The sequence below is a fragment of the Polypterus senegalus genome, chromosome 3 (assembly GCF_016835505.1).
Source record: "Polypterus senegalus isolate Bchr_013 chromosome 3, ASM1683550v1, whole genome shotgun sequence".
Classification (NCBI taxonomy): Eukaryota; Metazoa; Chordata; class Cladistia; order Polypteriformes; family Polypteridae; genus Polypterus; species Polypterus senegalus.
This window is the reverse complement of record NC_053156.1, coordinates 239,100,532-239,114,876: the sequence shown is the minus strand read 5'-3', so window position 1 is coordinate 239,114,876 and position 14,345 is coordinate 239,100,532. Positions and strand designations below refer to the sequence as shown.

Below are 14,345 nucleotides of genomic sequence, written 5' to 3'. Positions count from 1 at the left end.
TTGTGGCAATCCAAAGAGTAAGGCAATATACACAAAGCAATGGTTATAAAAGGGGGACACATAGGTATCCAGGCTCTTTAAAGCATAAATAGGGATCACTTCACTGACATGTGAGCAAGCCACGGTACAACTGTGAGATGCGCAGCACTCGCCGGCTACAACGTAACAATAATAATTTCTGGAACGTGCTGTTACGTTGTCATTCATTTTACCCACTGTCTTTCTTTCATTCATATGTTACGTAGGCACATACCTTTTATCTTCGGCAATCTCATTCTCTAACCAGGCCTCAGGAGCTAAATAGCGTAACACTGTCCATCACCCCTTTCGTTATTCCGGCACATTGTTGTCATCTGTGAGTAACAACAACGTACTAAACTGGGAGGTGGTCTACGCATGCGTGGAATTTGCAGACAAACAAAGATCAAGATCTAAATGAAGATCTCTTTAGTTAATTTAAAGCACAACAATTTGTTTAGTTTGAATGTCTGTGTTTTGAGGTGTGACTGGAGTATTACAGTCTTCAGTAGTATAAGCCTGGAGGAGAGTCTTAATGCAATGCCTATGTTTTAGCTGTCTCTCTACTGCCATCTAGTGCTTCTTCTTCTAATTCATTCGCGGACAAACAAAGATCAAGATCCTAATGAAGAGTATATATAGAGATGGCATTACACCAATGCATCTCTTATACCCTTTTTAACTGATTTTATTTGTAAAACTGTGCTATTATTTGTAACATTTTCAGCTTTCAGGTTAAATACAGAGGCAGTAATATTTACACTGTGTGGTCATGTTGTGAAGTAAATATGACATCATTATTTAATAATTTATTTTTCTGGGCAGACAGCAGCCTTTTATAGAAGTTATGTGTTCTCTTATTCTTTTGTTTTTAAACTTATTTATGGTAGTTACTAGTTCTGATTCATTTTAAGATTAGATTTGACCCAGCTTCTGGCTTGTCACTGCATGTAGCCAGTAGAAATTGTATAAAGAGGTTTTCAATTTACTAATGACCTGTTGCTGCCCTTGCAAACCCGAGTGCCAGCTCATCTCAACTTCCTTGCAGAGAAGCTATAAACTCCGTAAAAGTTGAAGACCTAGAGCTAGAATACGAGCAAAGCGGAAATGATTCTGAACTATGCTACAAGCTATTGTAACTGGGAATTTTTGATCATTCTCAAATAAGATGGATGAATTGTCTTGTCTGTTCTCATTGTGGATTCAGGCACTTATATTTACTGTGGCATTTTGTGTATTACGGAGAGCTGACTTAAGCCTGATACTGTATGTCTGACGTTGCTTTAATTTTGGATGAATTCCATCATATTCCCGCAGACAGAGACCCAGTGTGGTGTTGAAAAAAGCTGCAGGGGGTCCTGTCATCTATGTGAATGGGAAATGGTATAAAAGGGAGCATATTACAATCAAACTAATATTTGTAATCCAGACATCGAAATACTGGTTGCCAGAATTTGTCCACGTTATTTGCCTAGGGAGATAAGTTGCTTCATCTTTATTGATGTTCATGTTCCTCCCTTTGCAAATTTTGACTAAGCAACAAAAAGAATCACTCTGTTACCAACTTTATAATAATAAAACAGTCTTTCCCTGAGGTGTGGTTCATGGCTGGTGCGGCACTGACTACTTCAGAGTCAGATTTACAAATATATGAACCCAAAAGAGTAGCTTATTCACTATTCAGTTGTCAGCCAGCATTCACATTAACTACTGGTTATGTTTCATATCTCATTGACACTCTTTACACACACACATAGGTAAGGTACACATTTGGCTAAGAAAGAACGTTACATTTGTATTGGTGAGAAAGAGCAGAGAGAGCACATTTGCTCTTCACTCTCCCATGTGTTCTAAATTTGCTGTTCCAATTCCACAATTCATACTTATTCAATGGAAATGAAAGTATTGAGTGGTGTACAAAAAACAGATTTAAATTTTGACATAAATTAAAATATTTAGTTGTTTTTAAAAGCTTTTAATTCTGATGTTTTAATCAATTTTAATACAGACTGTTCAATAAAAGGATCACAAGGAACACAACAGAATAATTTAGTTAAGGTCAAAATTTAGTTTTCAAATATTGGATTGTTTTTTTCTTAGTCTATTTTTTTATAACATTGAAAACTGTTATGTTCTTACCTTTATTTGTAAATGAAGTCCATGCACCTATCCTTCACTTTCTTATAAAAGTCCTCCTTCTTCAGTTTTAAAAATCTTAATCTTCCATTTTGGCAGTCAGTCAGAACAAAAAATAAAAATAAGTGGATCGCTGCAGTGTACTTGACTCTCTGATATGGCTAACTTAGTGGTACCTACAGTCTCTGCGTAGAAGAACAGCAGCAACAAGCACCTGTTGGGCTCACATCTGCCCCCTTTGGAGTGGCACAGTACTGTCTGCGGTTTTGTGTCCGATCAGCAAGACTAAATATGTCACACACATTCATTAAAGATATTAGCCAGACGGTGGAAAGTCTGGGTGTATAAAAAACATGTCTGCAGACATATCGGCAACATACAGGCACGCATCAATTGCATGCATTAACTCAGAGTGTGTAGGATAGCGCAGTCTGAGGTGAGGCTCAGCTCGTTGCTGCCGCACCTTGCGGTTCTGCCCTGTATTTGAACAGGAAATGCACAAATTCAGCGATTTTGACTATAAAAATTATCAAAATGATTGGAATTATACAGAAAACAAATTTATTACACAGACCAGTAGATGCATTTATTTCATGTTATCACTATTATTTTTTTTTTTTACTTTTCATGATGCCTCCCCTGACCGCACGTACCTGATTAAATTATATTATTTGTGGTGATTTCAACCTTGTGATTTTGCAATGAAAAGTGACAAAGGTCTATCAGTATGTAACAACCTGGTCCTGCTGTATTTAAATAGTAGTGATTCCTTTAAATATAAATTAGTGTCATCTTTTAGTAGATCTAATCACAATTTGATCCATTTTACTTCCACCTCCAAGTCTCTTATTAGATGGCAATAACCTCCAACCTGTATGGTCAAAACATTATGTATCTTTCCAAACATTAAACCGTGGATTACTAAGGAACTAAAAAGTGTACTGAATCAGAATAATAGAGCATTAGAATCTTGTAGCATTTAGGCTCTAAATTGTATACAACGAGTGCTGAGGAAAAAGCTGAGTGAAGGAAAAGAAGCTTATAGAGCTAAAATAGAAAACAAACTCACTGAGAGTAACATAAAAGAAGTTATGAATGGACTGGGCCTAATTACTGAACGCATGCAATTCAGGCCTCACATACTAGATGGGAATGTTGACAAAGCTAATTCACTGTACCAATTTTTAAATAGATTTAGCTTCACTTCCAACACCATATTACTCCAATGACCAGTGCCTTTGCACCATCTTTAATGCTTCAAAACCCCTACCACTTCAAATGGTATGGACAGTGATGAGTCCTTCAGGGATTATCATTATGGGCAGTCCATAACTAATAGCCAAGTGACAACTGAGGAAACTCAGAAAAAGCCACAAGACCAGATTAAGTCAGTCCTTGAATACTTAAAGGGTGTGCTGACCTGCATTGTGGTATCTTTTGGTACCTGTTCACTAAGGCTCCAGAAAGTATAGTTGCTTTGGAAAAAATCCTATATTTCTCTATATCTAAAGAAATACGTCTTCACCTTATGAATACAAATCGGTGGCCTTTATATCCTACATCATGAAGACTTTTGAGAGGCTGGTCCTGCACTTTATAAGGCCTCTTATGAAAGACCATTCAGATCCAGTACAGTTTCGTGATCCAAAAAAGATGTGTGTGGAAGATGAAATTATCTATCAACTTCACAAGGTTTATTTCCTTCTGGAAAAAAATGGCAGCACTGTGAGGGTTTTTTGATATCTCAAGTGCCTTCAGTACCACTATTAAGCTCAGAGATATGCAGTTGAATGAGCCTATGATCTCCTGGATAATGGCTGACTGACTGTGTGTCTGATGTGAATGTGACCAAAATTGGAGCACCACAAGGAACAGTCTTGTCTTATTTCTTCTTCATCCTGCACACCTCAGGCTATGACTATAACACCAGGTCATGTCACGTGTATTAAAAATGTTAAAATGGTAGTGATGAAAGTCTGCCTAGCCTCCATACCAGCATGATTCACAACATTTGCTGTAATATCAAGGAATGTTGACATTTCCAAACTCCATTCCTTCTTTGTTGTTTTCACTGATCTGTGGTATGTTTGTTCTCACAACATTAGCCACGCTGTGTTGTCATACAAATCCTTAAAGAATATCAATCTCACAGTGACCATGTTGGCAGCACATCTCTCAGACCTTGATCAACGATGTCACCTGTGTGGTCTTCTGGGAAGTAAAATGTTTGCAAACAGTAGCTTTGCAGTTGCCAGGTTTTGTCGATGAAGTGCACTGTCAAGGAGAGCTATGGCTTGGATGTTCGGCTTGACTATAAATCCTTTGTTGTGGCAAAATGTGAAATCTTCTGCAGTTTATGAGTCAGAGTTTGGCAACACGAGTCATACAATTTAGGCAGTGTGTGTCTTAGGCCTAATTGTTTGAAACCATCCCTCTCAACCACTTGAACTGTCACCATATCTTTTGCGATATAATTGGTGATGGTTATGTCATGCCGTCTGTTGCTTTTCTTGTCGTATGGCATTTTTTGCAGAATGATTCCACTAAACTTTGCTGAATGTGTTTTTGTGCTTGTACTTTGGTTAATTTAGAACTGTTGTGGACAACTGACTCCTGAAGCTTTTCATATTCTTCATATTCTTTGCAGTGGTTACTTTGCATATGGTGAAACAAATTAGTTGTCGATCTGCCCTTCATAGCAATCAATATCTGACATAGTTTGCAGTCTTTTTAAAGCCAAACCACCTCCACACCAGTGAGGATGATCCATATCTTGCAATTAAATCTAACAATGTTGATTGCAAGACTGTTTTATCCCCCGGCACTTTTTGCTCACTCATTTTAGGCAGCTTTGCTAGCTTAAGTTGTGGTGCACTGAATGTGTACGCTTATGCGCTTGCTTTGTGCACAAACAGTAGTCTATCCTATTAGGTTACATGAGACAGCAAATGTGTGGAATCTCAAGGCGTGTTTTTGATTGTTTTTTGCAAAGTGAATGACATACTTGATAATTTCAGCTCATACTTCGTTAAAACAACAATTAAGATATCGTAGATGGTACATATCGCACACTCCTAAGTTTTACTGTATATTACATTCCAACACTCTGTAGGTTTATCTGGGGATCATTTACAGATATCAACAGGTTTGCACAAAGGGGATATCTATTGTCACCCAGTAGCAATCCTCCACAAAACTTTTCACGTCTTCTTTTCATCTGACACACTGCTGAATTGGTCTAGTTATGGACATTTTGGGTGTTATAAAGCCACTTTGCCACAAAATTTGTACAAATCTTTATTGATTGCAAATCACTACCATGTTCAATGCAGGGAAAATTTCCAATATTGATGACTAGGCTCCATGAGGCTGGTTATATAAATGGATATCTACTATAGCCCAGTGATTTAACTTAATTCATATGTAAGTCTTGGGTTTGTGAAATGCTAGTCTGAGATGTAGACATGAAATTCAATTGATATTCTTCTGGTAGGTTTCCTTTATTGTAGTCATTCTATTTCTCCCTATACATATCAACATCCAATTCTAATCCTTCTGTTTACTTTCTTCTATCTTCTCTCCATACCTAGTTTCAATAGGGAAGTTGTATCTATCAAAGTAAAGCTATGTGCAACTTTAGATCACAGATACTTCAAAACTTTTAAAAAAGATGGGAATATTATCAACATATCCATATTTTATTTTTAACTGTCAACATTGCTTTGATGACCTTATAAATCTAAGTTTACTTAATTTTAAGAGAATTGTTTGTTTCTTATTGCAATTTGGAACTTTGCAATTCATGTATTTATCTTTTATTTGGTGTGTATTGTGTGATATTAGATTGTGTATATCCAGTGTTATTTAGTTGACCTTTTACAGTGCTTCTGTTCCTATTGTATTTTTCTGAATATGTGAACAGCTTTGCTCTTTGAAATTGTGCTATATAAATAACATATAGCATTATTACTAAGAAGAGTTTGAAGATTTATCACAATAAGAATTTAATGTGTTCTGTATGAGGGTCACTTTTGGTAAGGTTGCTACAAGATTTAGCCACATTAAGAAGCACTTAGTGATTAGTGAGTCAGGAAATTCACTTCTGATTAGTATTCTTTTAGGATTTCCATTAAAGGAAAGCATAGGTCAAATTATACTCTACTTTATTACAGGGCATCATATACTACATCAGTTTTACAAGGACAGGCTCAGTGTAAAACCTCATTAATTTAAACCACATTGTAATATATCTATCTTAAGTGAACGTATAGTGGTGCAGTGGATAGTGGTAGCAGCTTTATAGCTCCAGGATCTTGGTTCTATTCCTGTCCTGGGGCCTAATGTATAAATGGTGCTTACGCACAGAAATGTTGCGTACGAACGTTTCCACATTCAAATCGCGATGTGTAAAACCTAAACTTGGTGTAAAGCTATGTACATTTCCACGGTACCTCATACCCTGTCATACGCAAGTTCTCTGTTCGGTTTTGCAGACTGGCGGCACCCTGCATCAAAGCAGTGCTTCTGTGCCTGTATGGTTTATCTTTCTTTTTCAGATCCACATCCCTGACATGGCTTTATAAATACACTGAAATTAACCGCATATTGTTTATTATTTAGTTTAATGGATCTGATTGTAATTTAACCTGTAACAAATTAATGGTCAACAGAATGGTCAAACTATTCTAAATACCATAGCTGCTTTAGTGTTGTTACTCTCACTGCACCTTCTTCTTCTTCTTTCAGCTGCTCCCATTAAGGTTTGCCACAGTGGATCATCTTTTTCCATTTTATTCTCACTGCACCACTCGGAGCAGCAGATCGGAAAGAGAATTATCGGTACAGCATCGAGCATACGCTGCCTTAGCCATGCTTCCAATTTGAACTGCTTCTCACATGGCCAACTCTTCAAAACCTTTACTGTATGGACCTCGCGGTTCAGAAACAGTTTCATCCCAAGAGCTCTAAACGCAATCAATCAACTGCTCCTTGTAGAAGTGTTTGTACTTATAAGTACAATTACCTCACTGTAAACTTGCGATGCAGTTATAATATTGCACAACCTGAGCCACTTTATAAAGCGCATATTTACATATGATGACGATATCATTTTTAAGATGAAATGCAGCAAAATATGTTTATTTTATTATACAGATAAAACTTTAACTTTATTTAAATAATCTATATTGTTAATAATTAAATGACATGGTATTGCTACACTAGCAAGGATCTGGTGCTCCGTTCACAGATTGTTCCTGCCTCGCACTGTATGCTTCACTGGGACTGGCTTGAAGGATAGAATAACATGTACTACGAAGATATTTCAATGTTCCTTAAAAGTTTTGAAGAATCTTCGTTCTAAGCTTACAGATGGCTTAACGTCTATTACAGAGCTGATTGTGTGGCAATTGGGTATGTGGAGAAAGAAAAGGAAGGACAGGAATTGGAGGTTAGTATGTTTGAAAGAGACAGTACTACTGCAATAAATTATTTTATGAAAGGTCGCGCACAATCACTGCGCCACCATGTTCCCATGTTTAATAACATTCTTTAACTCCTATCATCATAAAAATGATATCACGTATACATCTCAGTAATGGATTCTGTGTCCTGTTGGGAGTAGAGAAAGCCGGTTTAAGAAGCACGTAGTGATTCACACACATAGAGCACATGATCAAATACAAAACAAAGCATTTAACATACTACTTTAGTTATGATGGGATTTGAGAAACTAGTAATTTGAACAATTTTAAGATTAAGTTTATGATCTACTTTAATGACAAAATAAACTACGTGATTAAAGTGGAAATTTCGAGATTAAAGTTGACATTTCATGCTTTTTCCCCACTGTGTGCCTTTTTTTTTCTCTGTACCCTAATAAGCTTTCATATGACACTCAGACGATAGGCTACGACTTGCCTTTTCATGGCGTCTTTGATATGCGACTTCTTTTTTATTTCGGGCACTATGCGACTTTGTGAGGTTGAGCTTTTGAGTTTCTCCGATACGCTATGTCACTCGATCAGCTTCCTTTTCTTGTTTATACCACTGTTTAAACTAACAAATAGTACATTTTTCCTTGACTCCACTTGGTATTCACTGAAATTGTTCTCTTTTTCCTCGTGGTTTTGCCATTGTCTTTTCACAGAATTCTGAGCTTAAGGGATATTTATATTGATTTACATATTCAAAGAGGCATAACTCTGGGAGGAGTTGGGGCAGGACAGCAGGCGCGTGCATGTGCGTTACTTTTCATGCTGATCGTGATTTATGTAGTGGAAGAACGTGGAATTTTGTGTACGTACAGATTCCTGCATCTGGATTTTTATATACCTACACACATTCCCGCTTTTGTGCTAACGCCATGTTATAGTGTGAGTTCTACGCATGGCGTTATACATGAGGCCCCAGGTCATTGTTTGTGAGGGGGCATTTGAATGTTCTCTTAATGTCTATTAGATTTTCACTAGATTTTTCACCAGTTTTAGAAGTGTGTATTTTAGGATAACTAGTACATGTGAATTTGGTCAGTATTAAGCAAAAACATTTTTGACCTGTGATTGATTGTTGAGAGGTTATTTCTAGCTTGCACCTTTTTCTGCCAGGATTGCCCAAGGATATGATAACTTTGTTATGTAAGATGTGTTTTCTAAAATTGGATGGATAGATAGATTTCAGCACAGAAACAGAATAAAAAGGGAAATTCATTTAAGACAGAAAAGAGAAAAAACTTGATTTCTACTGAGTATAAATTGGTAGTTATGATTTTGAAGTGGTTATATATTTATCAATTTTTTGCCCTCATGAGATACTGAAACCTAGATAAATGAGTGATATAGGGCAAATATGTTTTAAAGATTGCACATTGATACAAGGCATATAGTATACAGTTAGTTACAAATGAAGAATGGTTTTAACTTTGCTTTTGTTTTCTATGGAACAATTTGATTCTTCACATTTCATTTCAGCATTTGCTGATGCCCTCCTGAAAGATGAAATTGTATAAAATATAATCATGGTTTAATGCTATAGTTGTGTTGTAGCTATAAAGAGCATTGACTAAATTTGTGCCTGGATCTGAAATAGTTTTTTTCTATAGATGTATGGAACAAAAGACACTGTTGGAAAACAATGATGAAACTATATTAAGTGGCATAAGGATTGGAATTACTAGTAATTAGCTTACAAAGAAATTTACTCTGTATTTCTATATTTATATATATCAAACCACTTACACCTTAACACCAGCAAGACCAAGGAGCTGGTGGTGGATTTTTGGAGGCCTAGGCCCCTCATGGATCCTGTGATCATCAGAGGTGACTGTGTGCAGAGGGTGCAGACCTTTAAATATCTGGGAGTGTAACTGGATGACAAATTGGACTGGACTGCCAATACTTATGCTCTATGTAAGAAAGGTCAGAGCAGACTATACTTTCTGAGAAGGTTGGCATCCTTCAACATCTGCAGTAAGATGCTGCAGGTGTTCTACCAGACGGTTGTGGCGAGTGCCCTCTTCTACGCGGTGGTGTGCTGGGGTGGCAGCATAAAGATGAAAGACGCCTCACGCCTGGACAAACTTGTTAAGAAGGCAGGCTCTATTGTAGGATTAAAGTTGGACAGTTTAACATCTGTGGCAGAGCGACGGGCACTAAGCAAACTCCTGTCAATCATGAATAATCCACTGCATCCACTTAACAGTGTCATCTCCAGACAGAGGAGTAGCTTCAGTGACAGACTTTTGTCACTGTCCTGCTCCACTGACAGACTGAGGAGATCGTTCCTCCCCCACACTATGCGACTCTTCAATTCCACCCGGGGGAGTAAATGCTAACATTAATTTTATTTTAATTTTTTCATTTTATTACTATTTAATTTAATATTGTTTCTTTGTATCAGTATACTGCTGCTGGATTATGTGAATTTCCCCTTGGGATTAATAAAGTATCTATCTATCTATCTATATATCTATCTATCTTGACAATAGTTTTATTAGAAGGCTACAAATTTTCTTGTAATGAAGACTTTTGAGTTCTGTAACTAATTTTCTCAATGGAGAAGAAGCAATAGTTTTGATATGCAATCTGTGTGGTGCAAATGATGTTAAAGTATATTTGCAATTCAAATGCAGACAAAGATGCATTCCCTTTTTTTCGAAGGGCATCACATTCCATAACATTTGTGTTATCAAACAATCCTAAACTATCCAAAAAGTAATTTTAGTGTATCTGGCATTTTATGTGAATAAAAAAGTACCATATCTAAAATAAAAAAAATGTATTTATTTTTATAATTTAATTGAACTAGTAAAGTAGATAAGCAGTATATTGGCAAGCTATAGCCAGCTGACAGTATTGTACATAAATTCCACTGTTGTGTTTCCTTTCAGTACTTTTATTCAACTGGTTTTATGCATACTTATCAAAAAATGAAAGTTTAGTTAAAATTATTCTGTACAGTTTTAATCATGGATAAGACCACATTGCTGTTTTTTAAAGGAAAACCCCATCCAAAAAGTATATATTTTTTTAAATGTTAGCTACTGCATCTATTTTTTTAGTGATGGCCGGTGGTGAAATGATAAAGAGGTGTGTAGCAGTATGCATTTTTTGAAAAAAAAAAAACTGTGGGGCAGCGCAGACCCCGTGAATGTAGGTGTATTAGAGAAAAGTTGCAAGGAAATAAAATGAGTCTCTTGGGGTTTGGGTTAGGGTTAAGAAAAAACTTGAAAAAAGTTTGATTAAGGAGAGGAGAGGCAGCGTTTTGCAGAAGGCAGCAAAGCAGTCATGGGGAGCCTCACAATGGAATGGTGAGAGATGCACCAAGGGAAGCCCAGATTGCTCCTACTGTGTAGTTAAAAGCGGGAGCATTCAGTTGCTCCGAGGATTCCCACGGACTTTAGCATACGCATCAGGAAGATGGAGTTGGGCTCTGCACATCTTAGTGGATGCTGAAGGAAGATGACTGAGATAGGCTGTCAGTAAGTCAGTTTCCAGAGACTTTGCCCCATTCATTATGCCTGAGAGATGAATGAGTGGGGCTTGACAAGAGAAAGGGAGATTGTTCAGCACCAGTATGAGGATAACAGCCAATCCCACTTGATTTTATCCTTGATTTTAATGGATTATTTACAATCAGTATTTATTGGGATTTAACCTGATCACTGGGTATTGTTTTTATTGGATTACTGTATTTATTTACACATTGCCTTTTTTTGATTGCTAAAATCAAAAGCATACTTGCACATATGAACTTACATGTTATATTGTGTCCTCATTGCCCCCTCCATCCTCAGGTTTACAACTATTTATGTCCCGAGTTGAAGAAGAAGTATGTCAGCAGTAGGCAATATGGGCATTACAACAGAGGTTTAGCCACGAATAGATTTTAGGTTGGGCCTGTGTAAAATTGGGTGTTCTAATGTTGAAAAAATGCAGGTCTACATTTAAAATTTTAATTTTAAAATTGTTTACTCTCTGTTAATGGGCTTTAATTTATTGTGCAGTGGATGGGTGCAGCCATTGTTTCTGTGAGAAAAAGGTTAAAAAACAGTCCAGCTCACAACTGTAATGTTCGTATAGCATAAATATACCCAGGAACATGCACTGGCATCTTTCTTTCTTCATAACTTCTTTTCCATGTCTAGCTAGTGCTGTGTAGCATAAATCATATGATATCCACTGCAAGGTTCAAATCAAATTAAATTTGCAATTAGCATATTGGTGTGTTTTTGTTAACATGTTTGTCACTAATAACCAGATGGATATCAAGCTAGAGTTCAAGTCTTGCTTATTAAAGAACTTCAAACTTAAGTGCTAGGCTTGAAGGGGAGATTTCTTAGCTTGCTTTCCAGGCAAGTAGGTCAATGTAATGGAAGTAATACTTTGCCTGTTCTAATAGAAAATCTTATGTTTTATTTGCTTTTGTGCTTTGAAATCATGTTGAGAAAAAAAGTGAATTACGAGAAGAAAAAGCATATATCAGCAAGATCAAACATAAGGATTAGATATCAGTCCATTACCTGGCACACTCATGCACATACCCACAATAACTCAGGCTCCTTTTAACACAGGGATGTGAGAGGAATACCAGAGTATCCAAAGGAAATTCTCACAATGCCAGTAATTGGATCTATGGATTAAAACTAGTCTATTAGATGTACAGTATGTTACAGCTACAACACCATTTATTATGTGGAAAGCACCTACTGCTGTTGCCATGTCTGTCTGTCTCAGTGGAAATATTTTGTTGAAATTTGTTACATGTACTCTTCATGGAAATTTATTGGGAAAGCTTTATTTTCATTGCCATATCTCAAATAGAGTGTGCACTTCAAATTTAAGAAATTTTAAACTCTCCTTTTGAAAATGTTTCAAGTTTACCTTGACAGAGGTCAATTTATCCTGTGTTTTGTGTATTTTTCTTGTTTGACACCTGCTACTGATTGTAAAACAGATCCACAAAACAAGTTATTGAAGCACCATGGAGACACAGATGTGCAAGTCGCAAGTACACAAGCTCACTTCTCCTGCTGCTTGAGGTAATTTACCATAAAAGTAAAATAGCAAAAAAATCAAAAAATTTATATAAGAGGGAAAGAATAATATAAATGACATTCTGTAAGCACAGAGTGAAGAAATATGTACTCAGTATTTGCATTGCCATAAACAACTTCATGCCTGCATTATCTGTACATTATAATAATTCAGTATTACCCTGACATGAAATTTATCAGCTAAACTTCAGATGTGCTCTCCATCATGGTCTGAAGCTGCCAACAATTTTGTGAGACTTCAGCAGAGATTTTAACTTTCCATAAGGTACATCTTTCAAAAATGTTATATTTAAGATAGTTGAATTACAGTTAATCACAGACCCTCACAACCAACAACTAACAACAGGACATCAGTTATGCCATGTTTACATTGCTGTTCATGAAATGTTATTTATGTTATGTTTTTAACTACTGTACATAACGTAAAGTATTGTTAAAAAGAATGCATGTAATGTAGTCTACTAATGCATATAATTGCATTCTGTTATTTATGTTCTTTTTAAACATGACTCACTGCTACAAAAGTATTAATAACCAAAAACGTGATAAAGGACTCTTTGAAGAATTAGCTAAAACATGTAAAATACTCCTGATTTTATTGATTAAATAAGTCCCTCAGTGTACTTGAATATTATGCCAAGTGTATATTTTCTAATTTGTTTAAAGTTTGCTAACTACAGGATAGTGTGGGTAGTATAAATCTAATGTTCCTTACTTGATTTTCTTCCCATACTGTAGGTTGGTTTCTGCTGCATATTTTGCCCAACACATTAAACCCTATATAAGTAAAACAGGAGGCAATTAATGACATAACAATAAAAGAAGGAAATGTTTTGTCTTGTAGATATATTTATACTAAGATACTAAGTGCAAGCAATTTCAGTTGGCTGTTATTCATCTACTGCATAGTTGTATTATTGCTACTTAATATATTCTTAAATGTTTTCTTTTAAATTATTTTTGAATACACCATATTTTATAATGGCAGCATGGTGTAACCCTAACTTTATAGAATGGCTTTGAATCTAGGACCTGACACAGCCCAGTTTGCTAACTGAAATTGTGGCAGAAAGATCTTTTGAGACAACTTCATTTTTAACCTGTTAATTCTTTGTTGTAGGTATTCCCAAGTTCAGTCCTGGAGGGCTATAGAGGCAGTGGGTGTTTTTTAAAGTGCAATCTGTTAATTAGAAGCTATTCGTGCTGCTGACACTGTTATGACTTCATTTTTGTTCTTTATTTTATTTAACTTGTTTGTTAAGATTCCTAACCTTTAATGTCTTCTTTTAGTCTGAAAACATTACTCATTTGCTATTTTTGAATGAGTTGCAAATGACAAATGGATCAACATTTCAGCATCTAGCTTGGTCCTATTTACACAGGTCTTTGTATATCATGATGTTTTCATTTTAATGAAACATATGGAAAAAATGGAAGAGAGAGAGAGGTTAAGGATTGAGAAATACTAATCTGCATAAGGCTATAAAGCATTTGGATGATATCCTGGGAAAGGAAAACCTTACCATGCAAAAGAAGTATGAGGTGATGTGGGAGGATGAAAACACTAACCAGACATAAAATGAGATAAATTCAATTATCTGCAATTAAGCAGTTGAGGTGGAATAAAAATCTGCTGCCA

The 14,345-nt window shown here is 36.1% G+C and overlaps 1 protein-coding gene across 14 annotated transcripts in view; it reads left to right on the top strand.

Moving 5' to 3' along the window:
* The window catches only part of LOC120526013 (myelin transcription factor 1-like protein), a 614,625-nt gene that overhangs the window by 246,228 nt on the left and 354,052 nt on the right, over nucleotides 1-14,345 (top strand). The window contains exon 1 of one of the 14 annotated variants that reach the window (XM_039748820.1): nucleotides 12,607-12,691. The exons of the other annotated variants lie outside the window; for them this stretch is intronic. The gene's annotated coding sequence lies outside the window, so the exon portion shown is untranslated. Of the gene's footprint in view, nucleotides 1-12,606; nucleotides 12,692-14,345 lie in introns of those variants that run through there. 14 annotated transcript variants of the gene reach the window in all.